At 38.1% G+C, this 22875-nt stretch overlaps 1 protein-coding gene and 4 long non-coding RNA genes across 10 annotated transcripts in view; 2 read left to right on the top strand and 3 right to left on the bottom strand.

Moving 5' to 3' along the window:
* Positions 1 to 22875, bottom strand: part of LOC149658627 (uncharacterized) — a 44360-nt gene that overhangs the window by 10339 nt on the left and 11146 nt on the right. The window lies entirely within an intron of this gene.
* Positions 12950 to 15209, bottom strand: LOC149658630 (uncharacterized). The gene is made up of 2 exons (XR_016369869.1): positions 14241 to 15209; positions 12950 to 14160 (listed from the first exon to the last, which is right to left on the bottom strand). It is a non-coding gene; the product is annotated as an uncharacterized LOC149658630 (long non-coding RNA).
* On the top strand, positions 14039 to 15354 carry LOC149658629 (uncharacterized). The gene is made up of 2 exons (XR_016369870.1): positions 14039 to 14168; positions 15204 to 15354. It is a non-coding gene; the product is annotated as an uncharacterized LOC149658629 (long non-coding RNA).
* On the bottom strand, positions 15702 to 17052 carry LOC149658628 (uncharacterized). The gene is made up of 2 exons (XR_016369866.1): positions 16183 to 17052; positions 15702 to 16118 (listed from the first exon to the last, which is right to left on the bottom strand). It is a non-coding gene; the product is annotated as an uncharacterized LOC149658628 (long non-coding RNA).
* The window catches only part of LOC149658613 (uncharacterized), a 123535-nt gene continuing 118422 nt past the window's right edge, over positions 17763 to 22875 (top strand). For 4 of the 6 annotated variants that reach the window (XR_016369865.1, XR_016369864.1, XR_016369862.1 and 1 more), the window contains exon 1: positions 17763 to 18329. This is a non-coding gene — a long non-coding RNA (uncharacterized LOC149658613). The remainder of the gene's footprint in view (positions 18330 to 22875) is intronic. The other 2 variants (XR_016369860.1, XR_016369861.1) reach the window with 2 other exon arrangements.

Here is a 22875-nt window from a genome sequence, read left to right as displayed (position 1 = left end):
GGCGCGCGAGCCACCATGACGAGACGATAGAGCTGAACTGCCATACCAGAACACACTCAGACACCACTAGCTAGCTAGCTACCGACTATAATCCAGGTGAGGCCTGGGAAACCTTTGGGGGGTAAAAGGGGTTGCGACCAGATTGGAATTGAAGCTTTTAAAAAAGAGAGGAACGAAAATGAAGCAGGCTTTACAACGAAATAATTATAATTAAAAAGTTTACTGGTATGGAGCTTAAAACATTACCAGGTGCAAATGTTATTACTCCCACTGGTTACCGTGATAATTAAGGAAATAACTATTAAAAATTATCAATCCAAATAAAAGTTGTCGAAAAATTACTTTTCTAAGAAGCACAAACCTTGATACAATTATCCTTAATTGAATCATCTAAACATCTTCTTTCCCAGCCTTCCTAAATCTCTTTTAAAACTCTGACCCTGATTAACAGACAAATTTCATAAGACGGCCGCCCAACCCTGGGATTCCTCTAAAGCGCCAAACCCCCCCCCCCCCTCATGACAGACTTCAGGAAGCTAGAGGGATCGGATGCTAGAAGGAGGAGGTGGAGTAGGAGGCGAGCATCCTTAGGGAGGAAGAGTAAACGGAGAGAAATTCATCTTTTTGCGTAAGAAGATGGTAGAAAAGCGACCTGGAAAGGAAGTTAAGAGGCTGAAGGATACCCTAGCCACGTTCCCGGGGGGGATGGGGGAGGTAAGCATCTTCCAGAAAACCGGCACCAGATCGGATCGCCTTTTAAATTTACCGAATGCAAGATGGAGAAATTTATCTACAAGGTGCACTTTTTGGGACATATATTGATACTACAATTTGATGTCAACCCCGACTTCTTAACCACGAGCTTTTCAATGTTCAAGAGATAAGAACTCGACTTTGAAAAGTGGCTATACACTTACGTTATCAAAGGCAAGGAATGAAATAGTTATAGTTTATGATGAAATTGGTCCATATGAAAAGGATGCGGAGGAGAGAGAGAGGAGAGATGGGGATAGGGAGGATGGAAAAGGACGCCAGCATCACCAGCTGCTCCCGGCCTTTTAATCAGATTAAGCACGAAATTCGGTCGACATGCTTATACTATTTCTTTAAAAAAAACCCTTATGATGGGTTTTAAGGTCTAATAAAAAGTTTGTAAGAAAAGAAACTTTAAAGTTTATTTTTTTATATATACCTACAATTGTAAGTTAGTAACCAATTTTTTTTTCTAATCGTTTAGCATAATGGAATATTTCTTATTTAAACTTTAATACTGTATTAAAGAACTTACCAAGGTTCAATAACGAACAAGCCCAACACGAAAATCTAATAAAAATTTCCCCCTATTTTATATTCAATATAGTAATAAAATTAGAATAAATTTAAAAAGTAGGTCTTCAAGCAATGGACATGTTCAAAACTTCGGCGATTAAGGTGGGATTTAACCCGAAGTTAAAATTCAATAAGGCTGTACTTTAATCTAACAAGACGCTTCGCAAAAACAAATACGAGTGGTGCGGTCTTACCTTAGTATAAAAGTTGAATTAGGCTTAGGAACTTTCGCTAAGCCTAATGTAACGGAAAGAGAGGGTTGAAGGCATGACCTTTTCCTCGAAATAATTTATTAAATTTTATCGATTAGTTGACAGAGAGAAAGATTATTAATTCGAAAAGCGGGTTATTCTCCCTTACCGCGTGGCTCGAGTCCACGAATGAGGTAATAACTCGGAATTAATGCATTTTGCGGGGAAACTTAAACAAATCCTAGTTAATTAGAATTTGGCAATTATTCAGCGGTCGTCGGTCCTTTACTCGAGCCAGCCGTGTTTTAAAGGCGTTTGTTAATTATTCTACCCCGGGTTTTATAATTAGCCTTAAAATATTTATGTAAATATATACAAAATCCCCTACACCAAATATTTATATACGTATGGTCGAATGTTAAAACTTAATATCTTTAGCGTTTTATAAAACCGGTCATCGTGTGTGTGGTGTTATATCATCCAGTAGGTCATTAGACATAGCCATAGGCCACGTTATACCTAGCTTGAATTGTAATTACATAGCGTGAAAAACTGCGGCAAAGGGTAGGTAAACCGAGAGACTAAATCGAGATGGGCAAGAAGTTCAGTTTGAATCGGTTCAGTAGACTGATAAGAGGGATTTTCTCCATCACCACCACCAACAGTAAGAAAACCCTCCATATAAGATCGCTTACCAGCGGAAGTTTGCCAAGATTCAACATTGAACAACTTTGGGTTGATTTGTAAATAAAGCGCGGCAATTTTCGGGTAATTACGCTTGGCAAATTTATGTTAAAGTGTCTTTGGAGTTAATGAACCGATAATGATGCCTCGCATAAATTAAAAGCGTGCGTACTTTAGAAGTTTTAAAAGGCATTTGACTGAAATTTTAAACTTTCATTAAAGCTTATATCTCTCGCTCAAAGCAAACGAAAGTCGCCAAGCTTATGAAATTTTAACCCGATTTTTATTATAATGAGATGAACAATTTTACGATCATAATTCCAAAGTTGTTTACTCGTAAAATTTTAACTGAAACATTAATGACGCGATATCAACAATCAATGTCAAAAAAAAAGTTGTATTTTAATTTTCAGTTCCACCGTCCCTTTCTTAAAAACACACCTAGACAAACTAATAAATTTCATATAGAGGCCCCTGACCTCAAACTTTTAGCAAGCAAGTAGCTAAGCCTATTTCTTTTTTCTTTTTTTAAAAAAAGACCCCCTTTACCTCTAATACCATCGTTAAATTCTATAGTTTTATTCTCTTCCAAAATGAGATAAATGCCCGGAGGCGCTATATGAATTCGATGATGAAAAAGTTTTAGGGGATACTAAAGATTCGCTATTTCTAAACGGTTTGATATCATCAAATGAACATGAGCTCGCTAGGCGTAAAGGAATGAGATAGAGAGAGAAAGGTTTTTATCTACCGTTCATTAGGCCGGTTTTTTTTTAATTGGTCCATCCGTCGGAATAAACTAAGGAATGGGGCTATGCGAAAAGGGGTGGTAACATTTTTTGCATAATAAAATAGAATAAAATAAAAGAGTCTTTCTTTCTTTCTTTCATTATAGCGTAAGGGATTTTTTTATTTTACTTGAGTTTCACCGCGAACGCATAATTACGTAGTCTACCAAGCGCAAAAACTGTTTTATATTATTAGGCGTATCGAAAAGAAAAAAAAATAAAGTTAATGATTATTTCTTAAGGCCTTTGAACTTTAAATACATTCCGACATTCTTAGAATTACAACTTAATTAAACCTAAAGTAAGAGATTTTGTTCTTTGGCGTTTTATATATATTGATACGATTAATTTAAGGATCTATCTTTGTCACCCATATTTCAGACCGTCATTGACAATAAGAACTAAAATAATGAACAGTGAAGTATTTTCTCACTGCCCCTGCGCTTTGCTTTCACCCTGAACACTTGTTCCACGGTTTGGATGGAACAAAAAGGTGCACTAATAAATAACTAAATAACTTCTAACCTCCCTGCAGTGACCCAGACGACAAAAAGAAACCCACCAGGACATTTAAAAATTAAAAAAACTTCATCTTACCGTTGGTACAAAACCCCAACTCTTTTAAACACGTTTTCGTAAAAATACTGATGCAATATCCATTCAAAGTTCCGTTTGGCACACCGAGTCAAAAAAAGTCCTAAAAAACGCGTCAATCTCGCAAAAATTCTTCTATTATTAAAATCCAGTTACACGGCGATTGAATTAAATCCACGGAATTCAACCGAGAGAGTATATCAGCGCTCTATAAAAACCTGGTTGGTTCCTCTATGGGCTGGTACAATGAATAGACGAACGGAAACCGCCTCGGGGATGGGTGGTGGTGGAAAATGGGGGTGCACTGGGTGAGCTTCCAAAATGGTTGTTACGGCGGGAATGGGTGCTCGAGAGAACCCTGTCTAGCTCTGGTCTTTACACTAGGGTGCTCAAATGCGTTCTACGATGTTAAGTCTGCTCCAGACTCTAGCCAAAATGCGTATACAACAATCTTTTTAAATTTTACCCCCACGGTTGCCCACCCGTTCCACTTTTTACGATCGTGGTCTGGCCCCGGGGTTGAGTCAGGGCTGCCCCTCTTTACTCCGCGCTGCTCTCTTTCCCTCTAAAAAACCTCAAAAGGTGATGGTGGTAGAGAAGTAGCTACGTACCCCATCACCACGCGAATGTGACGCTGTTCTCTATGGCCAGTTCTTATTCAACAACTCACGCAATCAGAGTACGTACCGAGTGAACCCAGTCACTGGCAGAGCGCGCGTGGTGAAGAATTAAAAGGGAGGCGTAAATGTCTAGGGGTGTTTGAAGGGGATCTATGGGTGACCCGGGTTAACCTATGGGAATCTAAGCATCGGCAGAGCAGACGCGTTCTCTGGAACCGGGGAAGGTCAGAGGTCAGACTGTGCGTGGAGACAAATGAAATGGTATATCGAACAACGGAAATGGAAATTATCGCGTGCGGTTACGAGATAGCCAAGGTGGTGTGTGAACGTAGAGGAAATCATCAACGAAACTACGCCATTAGGATTTTTCGAATCCAAACCTATATCAGGGATATCAAATTAATTTGTCACACTTCCATGATGTTTTGGAATCTAAGAGTGAATAGCCCCTCGCTTCAACTCACTCTTGGGAAGAGCTTAATAGCGTTAATCCATCCATGGCCTTTTAAACTACCCTTAAAATTTCCATGGGAGAAAAAGAAAAAAAGTGAAACTTCTAGGCCTACTTACATACACTCCCGAAACCCGATACGGGAAATTCTGGGTAAAATTCGTAAACCTAGTAACCATATTTCCCGGGCGCATCTCAGGTTCCCTAACCCTAAATATATACGAGTCTAAAAACAGACCCCGTTTAACTTGAAAACGGAGTTTGTCACTGTCGCAACCATATAGGAACAATTTATTATAAAGATACATAGGCCATACCACCGCGAGTCGTTGTAAAAAGGAATTGTATACGATAAATCGACCATAACCGACAATTTAAAGCGTACATATATTGTCTATACAGAAAAGAAGACACGAGAGAAGAAAATTAATAGGAGGGATCGAGGGAGCGCAACCAGGGAAATGGTATAAAGAATGGAAAGAGATAGTTATCGGAGGTTGCTGACAGCCATATTTTCATCCGGCTTCTAAAAACAACGGGTAGCCTGGATGGGGGACACAAAGACCACTCAGCCCTTGGCGCCGAGGCCTTTTATAGCTTGCCTTTTTTTAAACAGGACAGACCTCCGTGCATCGGTAGCCCTTCAGACGCTTATTTAAGTCGGGAACATACCCCCAAAAAATCGCCCTATTTCTAGCCCAATTGCGACAATGAAATTCCCTAATGAATGATTTGATCTCAGTACCTGTTATTATCAGCTAATGATACGAGTGCGGTTTCAGTATTTTGATACACGTTCACCAACACTGACCCGTTTTAGGCTTCAACCCGCCTAAAAACATAAGTTAAACCGCCCAAATTCTTCCATGGCAACACTGTATTAGCCGAATTTTGAGTGAAGGGTGGCCACGATGAAGGAGAGGAAACGTAAGGCAGAATCGGAATAACTGAGAAGAGACAGGGCATGCATTGCAGCCTTGCAGGGTGCCTTAACCCTCGGACTGCCTGCATCCACGTATAGCAATGGGTGGGATAGATGCATCCTCGTTCAACTTCCGATAGATAGGTTGTTGGTTGGGCTCGGCACATGCAGGCAGGATGAGGGAAGGAGAGGATGAAGAGAGCGAGAGATGGAGAAGGGATCAGAGAGGAATGAGACGAACGGAAAGGAAGGGGGGGGGGTACGCGAAAGGGGGTATAGGTTATCTGATTAAGGAGTGAGGTCATGTCATCCGCGGCGAACCGTCTGCTAGTAACCTCCCCTCTTCCCTAAATTTGCCTAAAAAGGGGACATAACGGTCACCACCCTCCCGCTGCTATTCCAAATATTTCAAATCAGGACGGACGGACGGATGGTGATATAGGGACACTAAGGATGCTGCTGGTTTAATCAGATTTGGGGTAAAAGCGTTAGAATGTACCATAGGAATTATTCACAAAGTCATATCTGTTCGCTGATTTCTAAGCCTAGGGGTTTTACGAACAGGAATACATAATACTCTCTTTCTCTTTGTAAGGAAGTAATTTAATGGTTGCCATTAAACTAATGATATAAAACTATAAATATATAATACAACTATATTGGGTTTCCATTTCCAGTTCAAACGCTTCAAAAATGTGTAGTAAGCTTTATACAAGCTTTCCCAAACGTTAGCTATTGGTAACTCTCTCTTTAACAAGCGTATACTCGGTATATCGTTAACTTACACAATAAACCAAGCCCTAAAAGGTCATAGAACCAAAAAGTCACAAACGAAATCAGATTTCTAAATAATTGAACACGTAAGAAAAGAAAAGGGAGAACAGCTGAAAACAGTGATAGGGCACAGACTTTTTTCTTATACTGAATTATTGATCGTCTATATTCCCCTTTTCCGTACCCTAAAATCTCCTTAAAAACATTCTTACGTTGATCCTATCGCTTCTCGAGGTTCGCGTGTAGCCTTTCTATTAATCCTCGCAATCCCAATAATTATTCCCACAGAGAAAACGAAATGAAATCACGCTATACTATAGGCAAAGAATAGATAGCTAAAGATACCGAGAATAGAACCACGCGCGCGTGTAAGGGTATAAAAGTAACGGTAAAACCGGAAGTTGAAGAACGTAATCGGAAATGAATCATATCAATCCCGAATAAAGTGAAGAATAAAAAAGGCCGCGTTGAAGAAATCTCGTACAAAAATCCCAAATATGGCTCGGAGAAAAGCGGTGTAGGTGAGTAAATTTTTGTTACTATTTTTGGGGAGCCATTTTACAAGATGGCGGTGTGTTTTTTAGGCTTCTGGCAGCCACGCTCCATTCAAGATGGACGGGGACTGAAAAAAATCTTTCTTAACGAGTACCTACAACTTAAAACTAAAATCTTTACAAATTTTTGTCAGGACTGTTACATAAACGCAGTTTAGGACTACAGTTTCAGTATTCCATTATATCTTGTTATAAAACCGTTGGTTTAATTTCGATATCTTCCGAGCATTATTTTCAACTTTTGGGCTACCGCCTGCAGTCTTATAAAGAGTTAAATCCGTCTTACGTGACAATACGCCCACTATAAAAAAATAGAGGACGGATTCAAACGAGCGTCATTCGAAATATGATTCCGTTTCCATGGTTACTTGATTCAATGGAAAAAAAAAGAGAAAAAGATCTCGGGGAGGAACGGAGGATTTTCCAAAGTTCTCCGAAGATTAATTTCTACGGTTACCGGGCCTTCCTCCCAAAGCATCTCTCTTTCTCTCTCCAATGCGGCAACGCTCCCAAAAGATATAATAAAATAAAAGAACGGAAAAGATATAATTTTATGACTTGCAAAAATATATTGGATAGATTATAACGGCTTCTTAGATATCCATTGGTTTTCACATTCCCTTTACTTGAAACGGTTATTTTATTTGAAACATTTTGTCATGGTTGAAAATATAAGTTAAACCTATTTTTACGCGTGTCTATTATAATGGATTGCTTGTTTTTGTCCCTTTGTTCAGAAAATCATATTGACATATTTCGTAAATATGTTTCGAAATAAATATAAACACTTAATCGAGAAGTGCAAAACATTTTTGGAAAACTTTCCTAAATACTTAGGTTTTTTTATAAATAATATTTAGGATAAAAAGTCTAATATCGTGAAACTTTCCATTAAACGTGTTTGAAGGCGATTCATAATAAAATATTAAAAAGGCGCCAAAAAAAGAGCGGGATATCGTCGTGACGTGAAAGCGGCGCGCTAAGGATTCTAATCCTTTATATCAACTTATATACAAAACACTAGCTAGCGTCGTATTAAAGGAGAAAGCCGAACGTTTCGTCTCCATTAGGAGCAGCTGTTTGGCCATCATATAGGATGGCATATTCTCTTCTCTTACTAGATGGAAACCACGCCTCTGTGGTCCGTGTAGAGAAAGAGCCACCCCAAAATAGCCCAAGAATTTCGCTACCCCCATAAATGCAACCCCCCCCCTCCTTTTCTTATCCGAGAAGCACCGGGACGATCGAGCTAATTTGAATTCCGAAGAGAAGAAGGGGGGGGGGGGTCTGAGTGAAAGAGGAAAATTTAGCGGCCATGACCACAGAGACACTATGAGGGGAGTCTTCCAGTGTATAAAACTCAACTGTTTCAAATAGGGGCTATCGCGCGAGACACGGGCCTCCTATCGCAACCTTCACCGATACTACTCCCCTTTAGAGGCTCTGCGCCATCACTTTAGAATCCAGTAGTTGGTGAGTAAGGGTTAAGAGGTCACGAGCTTTCAACAAAAGAGAACTTCTAAGCGGAAGACTGAGTAAGGCGTCGAGAGGGTCGACATTCGTTAAAGAAACCTATGGGTAAACAGCTGAACCAGAGATGACGACATTTTAGCCTAATTCAATCTTTGAACATAGGAGTTCTTGATTGAATAAATATTTAGTAACAAGCTCAAAATGCTTTCTAATCTGGGAAAAGATTGAAATAAGGTAGGGCATCTCGATAGTGTCGAACCCCTTGCACTAACGGTTGAGTTGACGCGGAGTTCTTGGCTTTTACAATGAATAAAGGCAAAGCGTTTTCATTGTTTTCTTTTCTGATTCATGGTCGCCCGTCTTTAAGTTCTCTTCGTTCTTGCCTCCTCAGTTTCTCTTAAAGAGAGAGTGTGGAAGAGATTTCCTCTCCTCCTCCTAACACATTGTCTTACACATCACCTAATAGCCCATTATTTACTCGATAACAAAAGGCTACGACCACACAACCACCGCTATATATATATATGTTGGATGACCCCTGACCCCGTGATTGTATAGAGCGGACGTTCTATTATAAATGGCTTTAAACTTCGCTGGGTTTAAATATAGACATGGAAATATAACTGTCATTCTATGACTCTATAGTTTTAAAAAAAACCTTAATTTAAATTGTCCGTCATTCAATAGAAATTGTTGGAATAAAGTTTGAAATTGCGTCGTCAAGTTTTCAAAATTATCTAAAATATCTTATCTATTTTAATGGGAGATTATCTTAATTGAAGCGAGAGTTAGGCATTCATTCATTCACCCACTCGCATTCAGTTTAAATATTTAATTACATTCACCTTTGAGTAAAGTGAACAAAATGCGGCGTTATACCAAGCTTAATTTCCAATCGATTTGGCTAATTCAGTTTTGGTATATTTTCTTTACCATCTTCAAAGAATTACCAATATTTAATTATTGTAAAAATTAAAAAGTTTCGATGTGCCGCACGGTAACGCGTGCAATTTCGAATCGATTTTAATGAAAATAACAATTAATTAAGAGGTTTTAGAAGATAATCGAAATCTTAGAACATAATATAATGAGATCTCCCTCGTCCCAATAGAGGTTATCTTAAATTGAACCAAGTCTTTGTCATCGTGGTTTTATCCGTTCGGATAAGGAATTAAACAGGATGTAATTTACGCGTTAACCACATTCCGATTCCCCCATTCCCAAACACGTCACTAACGCCACCTTAATCGGAGTTCCCTAACCATTTCTTTAGATAACCTAACCCCTTCGACATATCAAGGACTGAGAGTGTCAAACTAACAACTATTCCAGTAGTTCTTGCCTAGCACTAGTCAAACAAATAACAACCCCCTACGATTTGGTTTCAAAAGGAAGCCTACATATAAGCCTTTTCTTATATGTAGCTTTATGTGGGGCAGGTAGGGATGGTTGTAACCCCTTTATCATTTTTGGCCCAACCTGGCAAACAGTGGGGGGGGGGGGGGGTTAAAATTTGTTCGGAGATTCTATAAGTGCCAAAGATCTTTGGTTATGATAATTTGGGGGGTTCCAATAGGGGTCACAGGCTCACACTCGCCTGGACGTCGCCTGACACAGTTCTTGGAATTTTTTCTTTTTGTTTGGTTGGTGCAATACTTAGATTTGTACCGTTTGTAGGGGGACATAGGTGACCTTCAGAACTTTCTAGAATTTTCTCTCTGTTTATTAGCTTATTTTGTAGGAATATTTTTGGCCAAAGTTAAAGGAAAAGAGTAATATTTAAAGGAAAAGTTAGTTTTTGTTAACTTAATTTTACGGGATGGTTACATTTCAGTTTCTCTTTAATCAACTTCAAAATACCTAGTAAGAGTCTATTTAATTCAAAAAGCCAACTGGTTTAAAAGCCTAAACACGAACTGGCACGCGGGAGAGACGTTGTTTGAAAATAATCAATGAATAAGGCCAGTTCTCTGGTATATTTGGTGAGACGAGAAGCGCCTTATAGAAGCCACTACGCTTTATCAAGGTTTTTTTTCCCTCCTTTTGCTGGCAGTACAATTATAAACCTATTTATTATTCACGCTATATTAAAACTGCCGCCCAAGTAAAAGAAGGCCTACATACTTAGTCGTATCATAACCCTATAACCAACTCCGTAAGTACTGCTGGTCTGCCACTTCAACCTAATTCCCTGACTCTTCCAGGTTTTTCATATCCTATCGACTCATACATAAAGGGTTATGGTTGGGCCAAAGTAAGTTTTAAGTTACTGCGTATAGACTATTTATTTCGTTGGCGTAAGGTACTTTCTCATATTCCTGGCTGTATTGATCGGGTTATATCGTGCCACGTTTTCTTTTTTCGCGTTGATGTTGTTGGATTGTTTACGCGGTTCCAAATAACCGTAATTATCTAGTCAAACTTAGATTAAAGCACGCAGGGTCAAGTACTGTTATCGGGCCAGTATATAAATAATGTATTCCGACACCACCACCACCACCTGCGCCTCTCAGCGTATGGAATGCAAAAATAAATGAATTGTCAACTAAAGCGCCCCCTCTATGCGCCTCGTTATTGATGGATAGGTCGAATTAAACAGTAATTTTCAATAAATATTGAATAAGAAATTTCGCATTAAATTAAAAAAAAATTTTGTAAGGTTTTCCGTGGTAAGTTATTTACCATTTTGGGCTTATCAGAACATTTACGTTTTAAAACGACTAATACCATGAACAACTTAAAAATAAATATAGGGACCTAACAGTTCTGACCCTGAAACGTCACACCTTTCTATCTCTTACTGGAGTTCATCCCCCTAACGGTTGGAAACAGTATTCTACGCGCAAAAATGCCAACCAGAGAGGGGCTGCGTGACGTCAGACTATCTCTTCCCCCTAGCCAGTTGTTAGCAGTTATGGCAGTACTAATTTATGAAAATTAATGAACCATTATGAAATCAAGGCCTGTTACTGAACTAACTTACTGCAGGTAAATTTACTGTAAAAAAATATACGAAACAAAAGGAAAGAAATCCCCTCAACGACAAGTCTCTTTTATCGAAACAGAAAAAAAGGAAAACCAAAAAAGTGGAAGAAAAAATGACATTTATGCCTAGAAAGGATTTTTTCTCCCTATATAAATAACGATTGCGGCGACCCCTTTACATCGATCAATGATCTTTCCACTTTTTGCCTTCTTTCCACCCATTTCTTTCTTTCTTTTCATCCAAAGGGGATTTTTTTCATTCCTGAGAAATGGCAACCTCTTCCCCAACAACCGCCGCGTTAAAGTCAATGGAAAATTAACGCCAAATGTCATACCTCAATAAAGAGACTACAACCATAGACATCAGAAACACTAGTTTAATTATCTCTAGATAACTTCCTTCTTAATTCTAGCAGAAAGAACGTAGCTAGGACACACACAAAAAAGAAAAAGATTCTAATATCTATCCCTTCTATACGTGGGGATATGGAGTCAGATTTTGACGTGATAGAAGCCAATATAGGCACGTGACTATATTACTATACGAGATCCCCGGTTCCACCCGGAGTTTGCTCTAACGTCGACGTTAGCCCAATGCATTTCGGAAGAAAAGTTATAGTTTTCACTCTAGAGCAAACTACAACTGAAACGAAATTCCACGTGATTTAATCCTCTAGATTCTACGAAAGCCAAAGCTGGCATGCACGAGCCGGACTCACTCTCTCCGCATTTAATTCAATTAAAAATACATTCACGAGTTAGGCTTAGTATGGGCGGTTTTTTTTCTAAATAGATTATTTAGCAATCAAAACGACTAGTTAGAATAAATTAAACCTTGATAAAGTTAGAAAGAACGTATAGCCTGTCATTTCTAATCTGCCTTTCGTATTAATTGGGGCAGTTATTAATTGCCCAAGAAAGCGAAAGGCGGCTTAATAAACACCACCCACTTTCTATTTATTTGTCAGGAAAAATTAATTATAGGAGGTTATTTTTAAATTAAATAGCTTCCAATTAAAAAAACAAAACCGAAAGGGTTAATATAATTGCTATTTACACGTACATTCGCAGACTTGAATTTTCCATAAAGGTATCGTGTTAATTAATTTACATTTGAATTTTAATTAAGATGAATTTCATTAAAAATTTGTTAAGACTGTGACTGGTAAACAAACCAATGAACAAAGAACTTTACATAAGTTTACTGAATACCGAATAATTTCGCGATACCTCGGAGACAGCAATGGTGAATATAAAAAATTCGAAAACAAAGAAGCCAAGCAAGCAATTGAGTAAGAAAATGAAGAAGCTAGCTGCGTGGTTTGAGAAAACTAAAAAGAAAATAAAGAAAACAAGATGGCCCCGGCCAGATTACACTTTTGCGCGCCCTCTAGTGACTAGAATTAGTATTACTATATTCATTGACCCCGACAAATTTATAATTTTCAGGTTTTTTTTCCATTGTTTATAAAATAGCATTCCGATTATGAATAAAACCAATCTAGTAAGAATTTGGTTTACAGTTTAATTAAATAAGTAATTAACTGTAGTGTTCAAGTCTTGGTGGATTAATTAGGCTAGATATACTAATCAATATCCAAGATTTATTCTACCATATGATTATGGTCATTCGTTACATTGGGTGGCAAGGATGCCGCTTGAGTGCGGATAAAGAAGCGAGGAGTGTTCTCTCCTATACGCGATGTACGAGGTTACCTCCCATTTTTAAAATGTGAGTAGTTTTTGGTAATCGCCATCTAATGAGCGAATTCTGTACTTTGATTTTATTCCGTATTTTAAAAATGGCCGCGGACAACAACAATCTTTATGACACAGAGTTAACCCTTTGTCAGGTCCCGAATGAAGTTTGCAAACCCATGATCTCCACTCCCTTAAATCCCTATCACTACTTTTACAGCCAAGAACGGAACATGTTCTACCCCAGCTTGCCATTTTTACTTTTCAAAACTTACTAATTACCAATGAGAATTAAAAAATATGTTCAAATCATCGGATTCACCGAGCCAAAGGATTTCAGACGAAGGTTTTGAACTTCCTGCTTTTGAACGCTAGATGGCTTTAAACACCGACGTTTAAAGAGACAAAAATACCGAATTTTACGCTTTACTTCGACGCTAGATGGCGGTATCAAAAACTACTAAGACGCAATGGCAGCCCCCCTTGAATTTGCCTGGTAAACAGACAATTAGAAAATGGGGGTTACAATCAATCGATATCTGAGGATGGGGCGCCATCTAGGTTGTGTTTGGAATAGGCGGGAATTACGAATATAGCAATACTCTCCCGTGAGATTAAAACCCAGTGACTGTATGAGTCTTAAGATAATGTGAGGGTTTAACAATAAAATTCGAAGATCATTGGCAACTTGTAATATTGCGCTATGCATTTGTAACAGTTTGGTTGAGCTTAATGAGGTAGATTGTAATTCAGATTTAACTTTGTTTAAGTCACTATTTTATACTGTCCTTTATGAGGTTATTGTTATTGTGGTGAAAAGTTTGTTTAAAGTCATTATTTATACTGTCCTTTATGAGGTTATTGTTATTATGGTGAAAAGTTTGTTTAAACTCATTATTTATACTGTCCTTCATGAGGTTATTGTTATTATGGTGAAAACTTGGTTTAGCTGCTGTCTCATAGGTTGAGCCTTTCAGGCGCTCGTCTGTTTCGGAGTGGGTTGCGGCGAATTGGTGTTGCGGATGTGGTGGTGGTCCTTGGGACCAGTGACCCTCGCATTAATTATTATTTTACCGGTCCCACTATAAATTAAATTTCTAAAATGGTGAGAATAAAAAGCACGTAAAGACACAAAAGTAAAGAAGCTGGAAATTCTAATTGAATTTGAATTTTTTACTGTAGGAAAAAGTAGCATATAACAATCCATAACAGTTAACTTTTATTTCTTATCACAATTTTTCAACTAGTTGCCACTAAATATCAATCAACATGTCTAATGATATTTGAAGTTCTTAATCCTTTTCTGAACTAGCCTTATTCCTTATTGCATTTTCCATAAATTCAGCGGCAATATCTTCTCTCGCTATCAGTAAGCCAGATCAAAATCTTGTAATGTGACCATGCACTACTGAGAAATACGATTACTGACAACTAGTACTGGCTATGGTCTAGACTGTCGACTACAAGAGACTCATTCTAGAGTATAGACGCTAGACAAGATCAATAGTCAATAGAATACAAAACTTTTGTAGGGAAGTTGTAGCCAAGGAGTACTAACTACCTAGGAGTAGAATTGGTAGAAAATGAGTTGAGATAGAAAAATTCTAAAAAGGAACCCCGAATTTATAAACTGGTCCCACCGTCTATTTTTTCCAAAAACCCTAATTAATAAACTGCTCCCTGATACCACTGACCCCAACTTTTGGAATAAATAAACTGGTCCGAGCAATTAATAAACTGGTTTGGGACTTGTAAACCTGTCTTATTTCCTACCCTGTAGTGACGAGCCCATGATGTAAACAATAAAGATGGCCGCGAGCTACGAGGTTTAAGCCTCGGTCTTTAGTGTATCGGGACGGGGAGTCGGGGACTCGGGGTCCGAGTAAAATTGTCCATGCCCATGCCTATTAATATTTATCTTAATGTTCTTTTTATTGATGATTGTTTATGCCTATTAATAATTATCTTAATGTTCTTTTTATTGATGAGCTTAAGTTGTAAATTTTTAATTTGATACTTTCAAAGTAACGTTAATTAAACCTTCAATACCTTCATTTAAATTTTCATTTATAATCCTTATTTAATTTAAGGATGATGTCAGTTTGTAAGTCTCGTTAATTTAATTCCCCCTTTCCCACAGAGAGGGTCTGAAAATTTAAATCACTTGGCAGAGACTGGAGATCTTCAACATTCAGTGACAGACTCTGAATCTCAATGGGCATTTAAAAAACTGTATAAATTTAAATTGAAATTCCAAATTATAATTAAATACTTTTTGTTTGATATGTTGATATTAACGTAATCAATCCTTGAATACTCTATTGGTACTATCAACACCATCGTTAAATTTATTACTTAAATAATATAATTTTTTTTAAATATAATAATCAAATTAGCGACTTATAATTATTAAACTTTAAATGAGTATGTTTCACTGATTAAAATTACATTTCTAAAAATTGTTAGGTTGATAGCACTTTCATGTTTCATGTAGAAATTTCATATTTCCGTGGTTGGAGAGATGAACACGTTGATTCCGTTTGTCGTTGATTGAAATTAGATTCATTTTGATCATAAATTTCATTTTATATTTTGAGTTGTTGATTTTATGTTGATATTAACGTAATCAATCCATGAATACTCTATTGGTACTATCAACACCATCGTTAAATTTATTACTTAAATAATATAATTTTTTTTAAATATAATAATCAAATTAGCGACTTATAATTAGTTAACTTTAAATGAGTATGTTTCACTGATTAAAATTACATTTCTAAAAATTGTTAGGTTGATAGCACTTTCATGTTTCATGTAGAAATTTCATATTTCCGTGGATGGAGAGATGAACACGTTGATTCCGTTTGTCGTTGATTGAAATTAGATTCATTTTGATCATAAATTTCATTTTATATTTTGAGTTGTTGATTTTATGAGATTGTTGATTTTATTTTTATAATTATCACTTACGTAACTGTTATTAGTAGATGAACCCAGCGAGAGCGGAAACTGCCAAAATGATTAGTTAATTTTGCAAAGAATCTGCAATTTAATTCTGCAAAAATCTACCTATTATTTTATGTCAGTTCCGTTAAGTGATCATTTAATTTTAAACTTGCCAAACAAATAGTGAGCAATGGTACCTCCGTCCCAAACTAGTTATAGTTTTAAAACGCTGACTCGAGTTTCATTTTGTTAATACATTTAATTTTATTAGTAAATCAACCTGCCTAACTTTTAAGCAGACGAGTCTTAAAAAACGATATCATTGGTGAAATTAGAAAACTCTCTCTGCTTAGCGCGCCTTCTGTCGGGGAGAACCTTAATTTCTTTTTTGATTAATATGATAATATTAATTGTAATGTTTAAGTTCCCAAGTAGAAATCTAATCTTGCCTAGGATTAAAAAGATATATAATAATTATAAATTGCAAAAAAAAATTGCAAGCAACTGTCTCTCCTCCTCTAGCGCGATACAATATATATTCGACAGCATCCAGTGGCGGGCGTCGGGGAGGTGGGGGGTCCATACAGTTGCACAGTTCTCTCTCTCTCGTCTCCCGCTAAACCCACGCAGTAAGTGCGGGCGTCGGGGAGATGGGGGGGGGGTCCATATCCTAACTCTCTCTTTCTTCTCTTCAGTATAATTTATCTCGCTTTATATTACAAGCAAGCGTGGCTTCGTGGTAGAGCGCGCGGCCGGGCGTCTTCACTGACGTCTCGTATGGATTGGGATATCGCGGGTTCGAGGCCCGGCGCCGACGGGAAAATAATTTCAATTGAAATTAAATACGTTACGCCACCTATGAGGTGTAACGTGAACTACGGATGAATTTCGAGTCGAAAATTCGCGGGAAATTTGAAATTCAAAAAGTTTATTTATGAAGAATCTTATTATGCGGTTACACCAAATCCAGCCAGCCGACCAGCCAACAGAGGTCGGAACAATACTTTCGAGCTCTAAAGAGCGCAAAAGTAAAAAGGGCACTCTTGGGGGTGGGCTGAGCCAGGAAGCGGGAGTAAATTCTCCGGGTTCTTCCAGGTTTGTCGTTGCCATGGTTACCCGAAGGTTTCTACCATTAGACGCAGCTAGGGAGATCTGCAGGAGGTAACCCTTAGAAAGAGGATGAAGGGTGGTGGGGTGGGGGTGGAGAAATTCCACGTGAGGTTTTGCAAATAAGCGCGGGACTCGACCATTGATTAGTCTTGCTACGGTAACTCTAGGGATAGTATCTAGTAGATACCAAGGGGGGGGAGTCGATTTCATCTAGGGGGTGGGAGGGAGGAAATACCTTATGTTCCAAATGCAAAATTTTGACGTAAATATTAGGCCTAATTCATTTGTGCTTGTTTTTCTTTTTATTGTAACGTTTGGATGTTACTTTTAGCTAAAGCAATATATTATATATATATATATAGTTTATATTTGGAAAGTTTTAGTATAGTTTTGTATAAAAGATAAATATCTTTAACTGCCCCGCTAAAAGGGACAAATAAAACCGAATCTTTAGCCCCGAAGTGAGATGGTTTTCCCAGGAAAAACGAACAATAAAACTTCGATGAAAGCTTCGATAATGGAGGGTTAAAAGAAATAACACGCACGTGCGAAGTTTGAAAGAGACAAATAAAGCGTGAGAAAAATAGAGGCTTAGATTTCGAAATGAAGGGATAGGGTAGCGACAGCAAGGTTTCTTGGCGACAGCGAGGGCAAAGGCCGGTCCTCTGCTGACCATAAAACATGCACTAGGCCTAGTTAAAAGAAAAAAACCCCCAGAATTTTCAAGGTTAAGGATTGAAAACAAGCTAGAGCTCCTCCATAGTTGGGGCTAGTCCTCGGACAGAGAGACTTAGAAATGGGTTAGATACCACCACGTAAAGATTAAAGCAAAGAATAAAAACTCAACAAAGTAAAGTGAAGTGAAGTGAAAAGACAGTTCGGATTGATTAGAAATTAATTAACCGTTTGAAATTTGATTTCGTCTAAAAACAAAATTGCGCGACTTGTTATTTTAATCAGCGTGATTCTTATCAGTACTGGAACTATGGTTTCGTTTTGTCAGTCGCGGTCGGAACACTTACAAAAAAATTGAGCTATGCCAAATTGAACTCAACGGAGTAACTATAACTTTGATCCTAATTAATGAACTTAGTCTGTGGAACGTCTAATCAACTTTGATATATAGAAAGAAGTTTAAAAAGACTGTATAAAATGAACAAGAGTGCAGTACAGAAGAAGAACAAAAAGGCGGCCCATCTTTCTCTACTATGTAAGTAAAGTTTTAAATCTAAATTAGCGATAAAAAATACTTTGGGAAAAGATAAGCTCTAGATTCGGGGCTTCTTCGACGTTATCCATGGAAAGATCGGGGGGAAAAAAGCATGGTGATTAATACTTAATTAAATTGATTCTTTCTCTATCCATCTCCTGGCGACGGAATTAATAAAAAAATATATAAAAGATAATACGGTTGGTTGGTTACCTTAGAAACCAATCGACCCATACGTACTGTGAAGGATCCATAGGTCAAAGGTTGGTTGGGGGGGTACACATTACTTGAAATTCCCTTTTATGAATCTTAATTGAGATATATTTTAATTTAAAAAATAAACCCTTACAAATTGACCTTGAACTTTATTTGGGGGTTATAAGGTTCTGCTGTTATCTACCAACAATTATTTTGTTTTTTTTAAGTCAATAATTTACTTTAATTAACGTACACTAGCAGGTAGAAATAAATAATTATTCAAATTAAGTGTTGAACGGGTTAGAATTGACTTATAACTCCATATACGATTCTGATATAAAAAAAATAATTCCTCCGCCTTGCCTTTCCCTAGGCTTTATATCAAATTTAACCGACTCGGTAAATTTCAAAAGCCGACCGAAACCACGCGAGTTTCGAATTAAAACGCTACCGAACCGCAATAAAGCGAGAGAATATGGCGGAGAGAATGTTTGTCCATATTTAAAAGGGGAGGAGTGAGTCCACCATGCAAGCAACTTAAACATTAATTAGGAACAGCTTGCCGGAATTTTCCATCGACAATATTTGTACAAAATTCATTAGGAAAAGGGAAACAATGGGTGCGGGGGGATTAACGCCAGCACGCCCCCCCTACCGTCCCTGAGTTGCGAGAACGCTTACACGGAGCTAACCACTAAATTAAGAGTTCAAAAAAAAAAAGACACTGATCTAGCTGAACTGATAAAATAATCTGATTGACAACGCCTGATTATATATATAAAGAAAAAAAACCCATGGAATGAGATCCCTCACTCGTCATAAATGCGGCGGAGTAATTAGCCCCTCGGAAGGCCAAGGCGCAATGGTAAATTAAGCGACAAATTCTATTGATTATTTCACGCGCACGTTTATCAAAATCCTCAACCTCTTCTCGGTTTCTCGAGCTTAATGGTTAATGCACATATGTATACAGGAAGAGGGGTTTGAGGTGAGGAAAAGTGTAGTGTATAGCTTGGTAAACAACAAAATTGTCTTAACAAAAGCTTTCCATTAGCTCTTTGCTAATTAAGAAAGCAGACCTCTCGTCGTTAACAATGTATAGCCTGTGTTTTGAGGGTTTATCCCGGGCGGGAGTGCATGGGGTTTAAGGCTTTCACACCCGCATAAGCTAATCATTATGGATTACCAATATTGATGATTATCGATTAACCAACTTCAACAACTTCCCCCTTTTTTATATATATATATTCAAGACGGCTATAGGTTAAGTGTTTCGTACTACTAAGCCTAATTAGGCTTAACACATTTTAAAATATAGCGGAAGTATTTCGTTTTGATTAACACTACTAGGCCTACACACCGCCAGACTGTTTTGGTGTGTGTATTACCTTGACCGAACTCTTTCTATTCCTATACCAGTAAGAATGGTAAAGTTAATAGGTCTTTCCTTTTCTTTCGCCATCAATATCCGCATCGTTCAAGAAGGGGCGAGAAGTAAAAACAAAACGTAGAGAAAAATAATAATAAAAATAAAAATAGAGAAAAAAGGCCCGTTTTTCTCGCCGTATATAAAAGATAGATTAAGTAAGGAGATGGTGTTGACTGAAGAAGTATCGTATACTATCAGTTTGTATTTGAAGTGCAATGAAAAGGCCTAGCTCGAGGCTTCGGTTATATACTTATATTTATAAATAAGGTTTCCCCAGGTTTGTACGAACCCTGGTCCTTTGAGTACAACGGGTTTAGTTTTAGAGAAACGACAGTAGCTAGCGCGGGCCCCCGCTCTATTTGAGAAAGCGGATCGATCAGATTCGTCCCCCTTTTAAAAAATAGTACGACGACGACGAGTGAAGCGACCCATGGGACAGGGGGGGCTTAAAGGGGGCGGGGGGAGTCAGGGGTTGAAGGGGAAAAGCCACAAATGACGTCATTACATTCGCGAGCCTCCGCCGAGAAGCGCAAACAAATTAACGTCGTCCCCCTTCCAACAACGTCTCTTAGGAATACAGCTCGAGGAAACTAAACAATCGTAATGGGGTAATAGACCCCCCCCCTCAGTTTAGGTTTCACTGTACCTTGAGAAATTATGGAAATTATCTTAATTGATCGCTACTCCTTAGTCGAGCAAGTATAGAAGTGATACTTTTAAGCGCATCGCGTTCTATTTATTGATTTGGCAATAAAAATGCAATATCAAGAATTTAAAAAGGGTGTTTAGAAGAACTGTTCTAATCTCTGGGATACGTTTTTGGCGCATTTAACTTGTCAGGTATGTAGCTAAGGTGTAATCCCGAAGGCTAATCTTGACCCACTTCCGTTTTCCCTATATCGACTAGTAACTTTGCATATACACAGAGTTCCGATAAGAAACTTATCTTTCCGATTTCCTTACTTCAATATCAGTATATGTTTTTCACTAAAATTAAATTACATTCCCCAGTGTCATCGCAAACTTTTAGGGTCTATTTTGAAAATTGCTGACATTCCAAAAATTCCCAGACCAGCGGCATCAGTTAAAAAATAGCCCTCAAATTCTTTATAAAATTCCATATATTATATGATTTAGCCATAACAAAATTTAATACGCAAATTTTTCGAATAAAAAATAATATCCCTTATATTACGCGACTGACCTATTTTTACGATCGGACAAGGAATATCTGACCCATAAGATGACCCCATTTCTATCTACCTCTTCCCCCGACCCTTTTTTATTCCTTTTAGAAGGTCGCGCTTGACCCCTTCTGGAACCGAAATGACCTTTGACCCGTCGCTTGTCACTAAAACGGGCAGGAGGATGAGGGGGAGAGGGGGGTAGAGGTCTTGACCATCAATCGCCATGCCGCCGAGAGAGGGGAAAGGAGAGGTCAACCGCGTACGTATAGGGAATTGGATATAAAAAATGTTTAAAGGGATTCGTGATCGATTTAAGGCAGCACGGAACTCGCTCCGTGTGTCAAAGCGCTGCCTGGGATTGCGGCTACACTCTCTCTCAGAGCAGAGAGAGTTCCCGCATTCTCCGTCATATATAAATCTTACACACCTAGTCAACCGTAAGGACCGCTTTTATAGCTAGAAAATTGAACCTAACAGACGATAAACAATAAACACCAGCCAAAAATTATGCAAATTTGGTTGGAAGGTATGACCTTATTTTCAAAGTAAAGTTTGTAAAAAGATTTTTTGATAATTAAACTATGCATAATTTTCACAATTTCCATGAATTTTCCTTGGAATTATACTTTAAAGGTGAGCTTAGCTGCATATATTACGTAACTGTCCTACATTCAGAATGCGCTAGGTAGAAGATTACCCCCATATCTAGATTTTCTTGACCGCGTTTCTGTTAATATTCCCCTTCTTGTCCTATAATGACATTTCTATGATTTCTGAGTTTGACCCGCGACCTGCCATGGCAATCCTATTGCACTAAGCCATTAAGAGAGTTGACTATATTCTAATAACAGGAATACATTAGGTAAACATATATATTGCTAATAACAATAAGATTGGCGGTACTTGTTTGATGTTACTTGTTCAATGCAAAGAAGCGCTATTTTCTATAGTACAAACATCGTTTATAAGTGTAGTTCATTTGTCGTCAAACAAACTACACATCAATATCACCCGCTAAGTAACTCTGTTACATAAATAAACAGATGAAACAAAGTGGATTAATCGTGAAGTACATAAATTCCCACCAAAAGCCTTCGAAATCGACACGGTTTTAAGTCGAGGCAAATCGTTGAAACGGAGAACCTCGCTTCGACCTACAATCCTGTAGTTGCGCCTTCATTTACCACCAAACCTTATTTAATCCAATCAACGCTAACCCGCACTTATTACACTTATACGAAAAAAACAAACGCATAATCACGAACCTGTACATGGAAATGCCGCTAAATAATCAGCCAAGCTTAACGGTCTCAAGTACAGAGAACCGTTGGTTCCGAAATAAGAACCCAAAGCCATGCTGGCCGCATCCATGGCTTCGGCCTTATCCTTTTAAAGCCGATATACACTCGTTTATCGTTAATTTCGAGGAAGGTGGGAGCCAAAAACACAAAATTCTTTTGATTTTTCTAATCCGGATTGCACGCCAATTTAGGTTTCGTCGAATTTAGATCGCTAAAACTATCCTGGACTGGAGTCCGATAGAGTTCGAGGATTTCGACGTAATCTAGCGCGATTTTCGGGCATGTTTTGAGCCGGAGAGTCCGTGTGTCTAAGCAGCGATATCTTTTAAAACGGCAAAGGAGACCTTACGGGAGACGTCCCTGAACACGCGCCAACCAAACACTGCACACGCCACGACGCTATGAGGGGAAGCATCGCCAGCTCCTGCGCC

Source organism: Phalangium opilio, unplaced genomic scaffold (assembly GCF_054372755.1).
Source record: "Phalangium opilio isolate 3A_F unplaced genomic scaffold, DU_Popi_V2 ptg000075l_1, whole genome shotgun sequence".
NCBI classification, from domain to species: Eukaryota; Metazoa; Arthropoda; class Arachnida; order Opiliones; family Phalangiidae; genus Phalangium; species Phalangium opilio.
The sequence above is the reverse complement of the archived record's forward strand: the minus strand, read 5'-3'. Positions and strand labels throughout refer to the sequence as shown.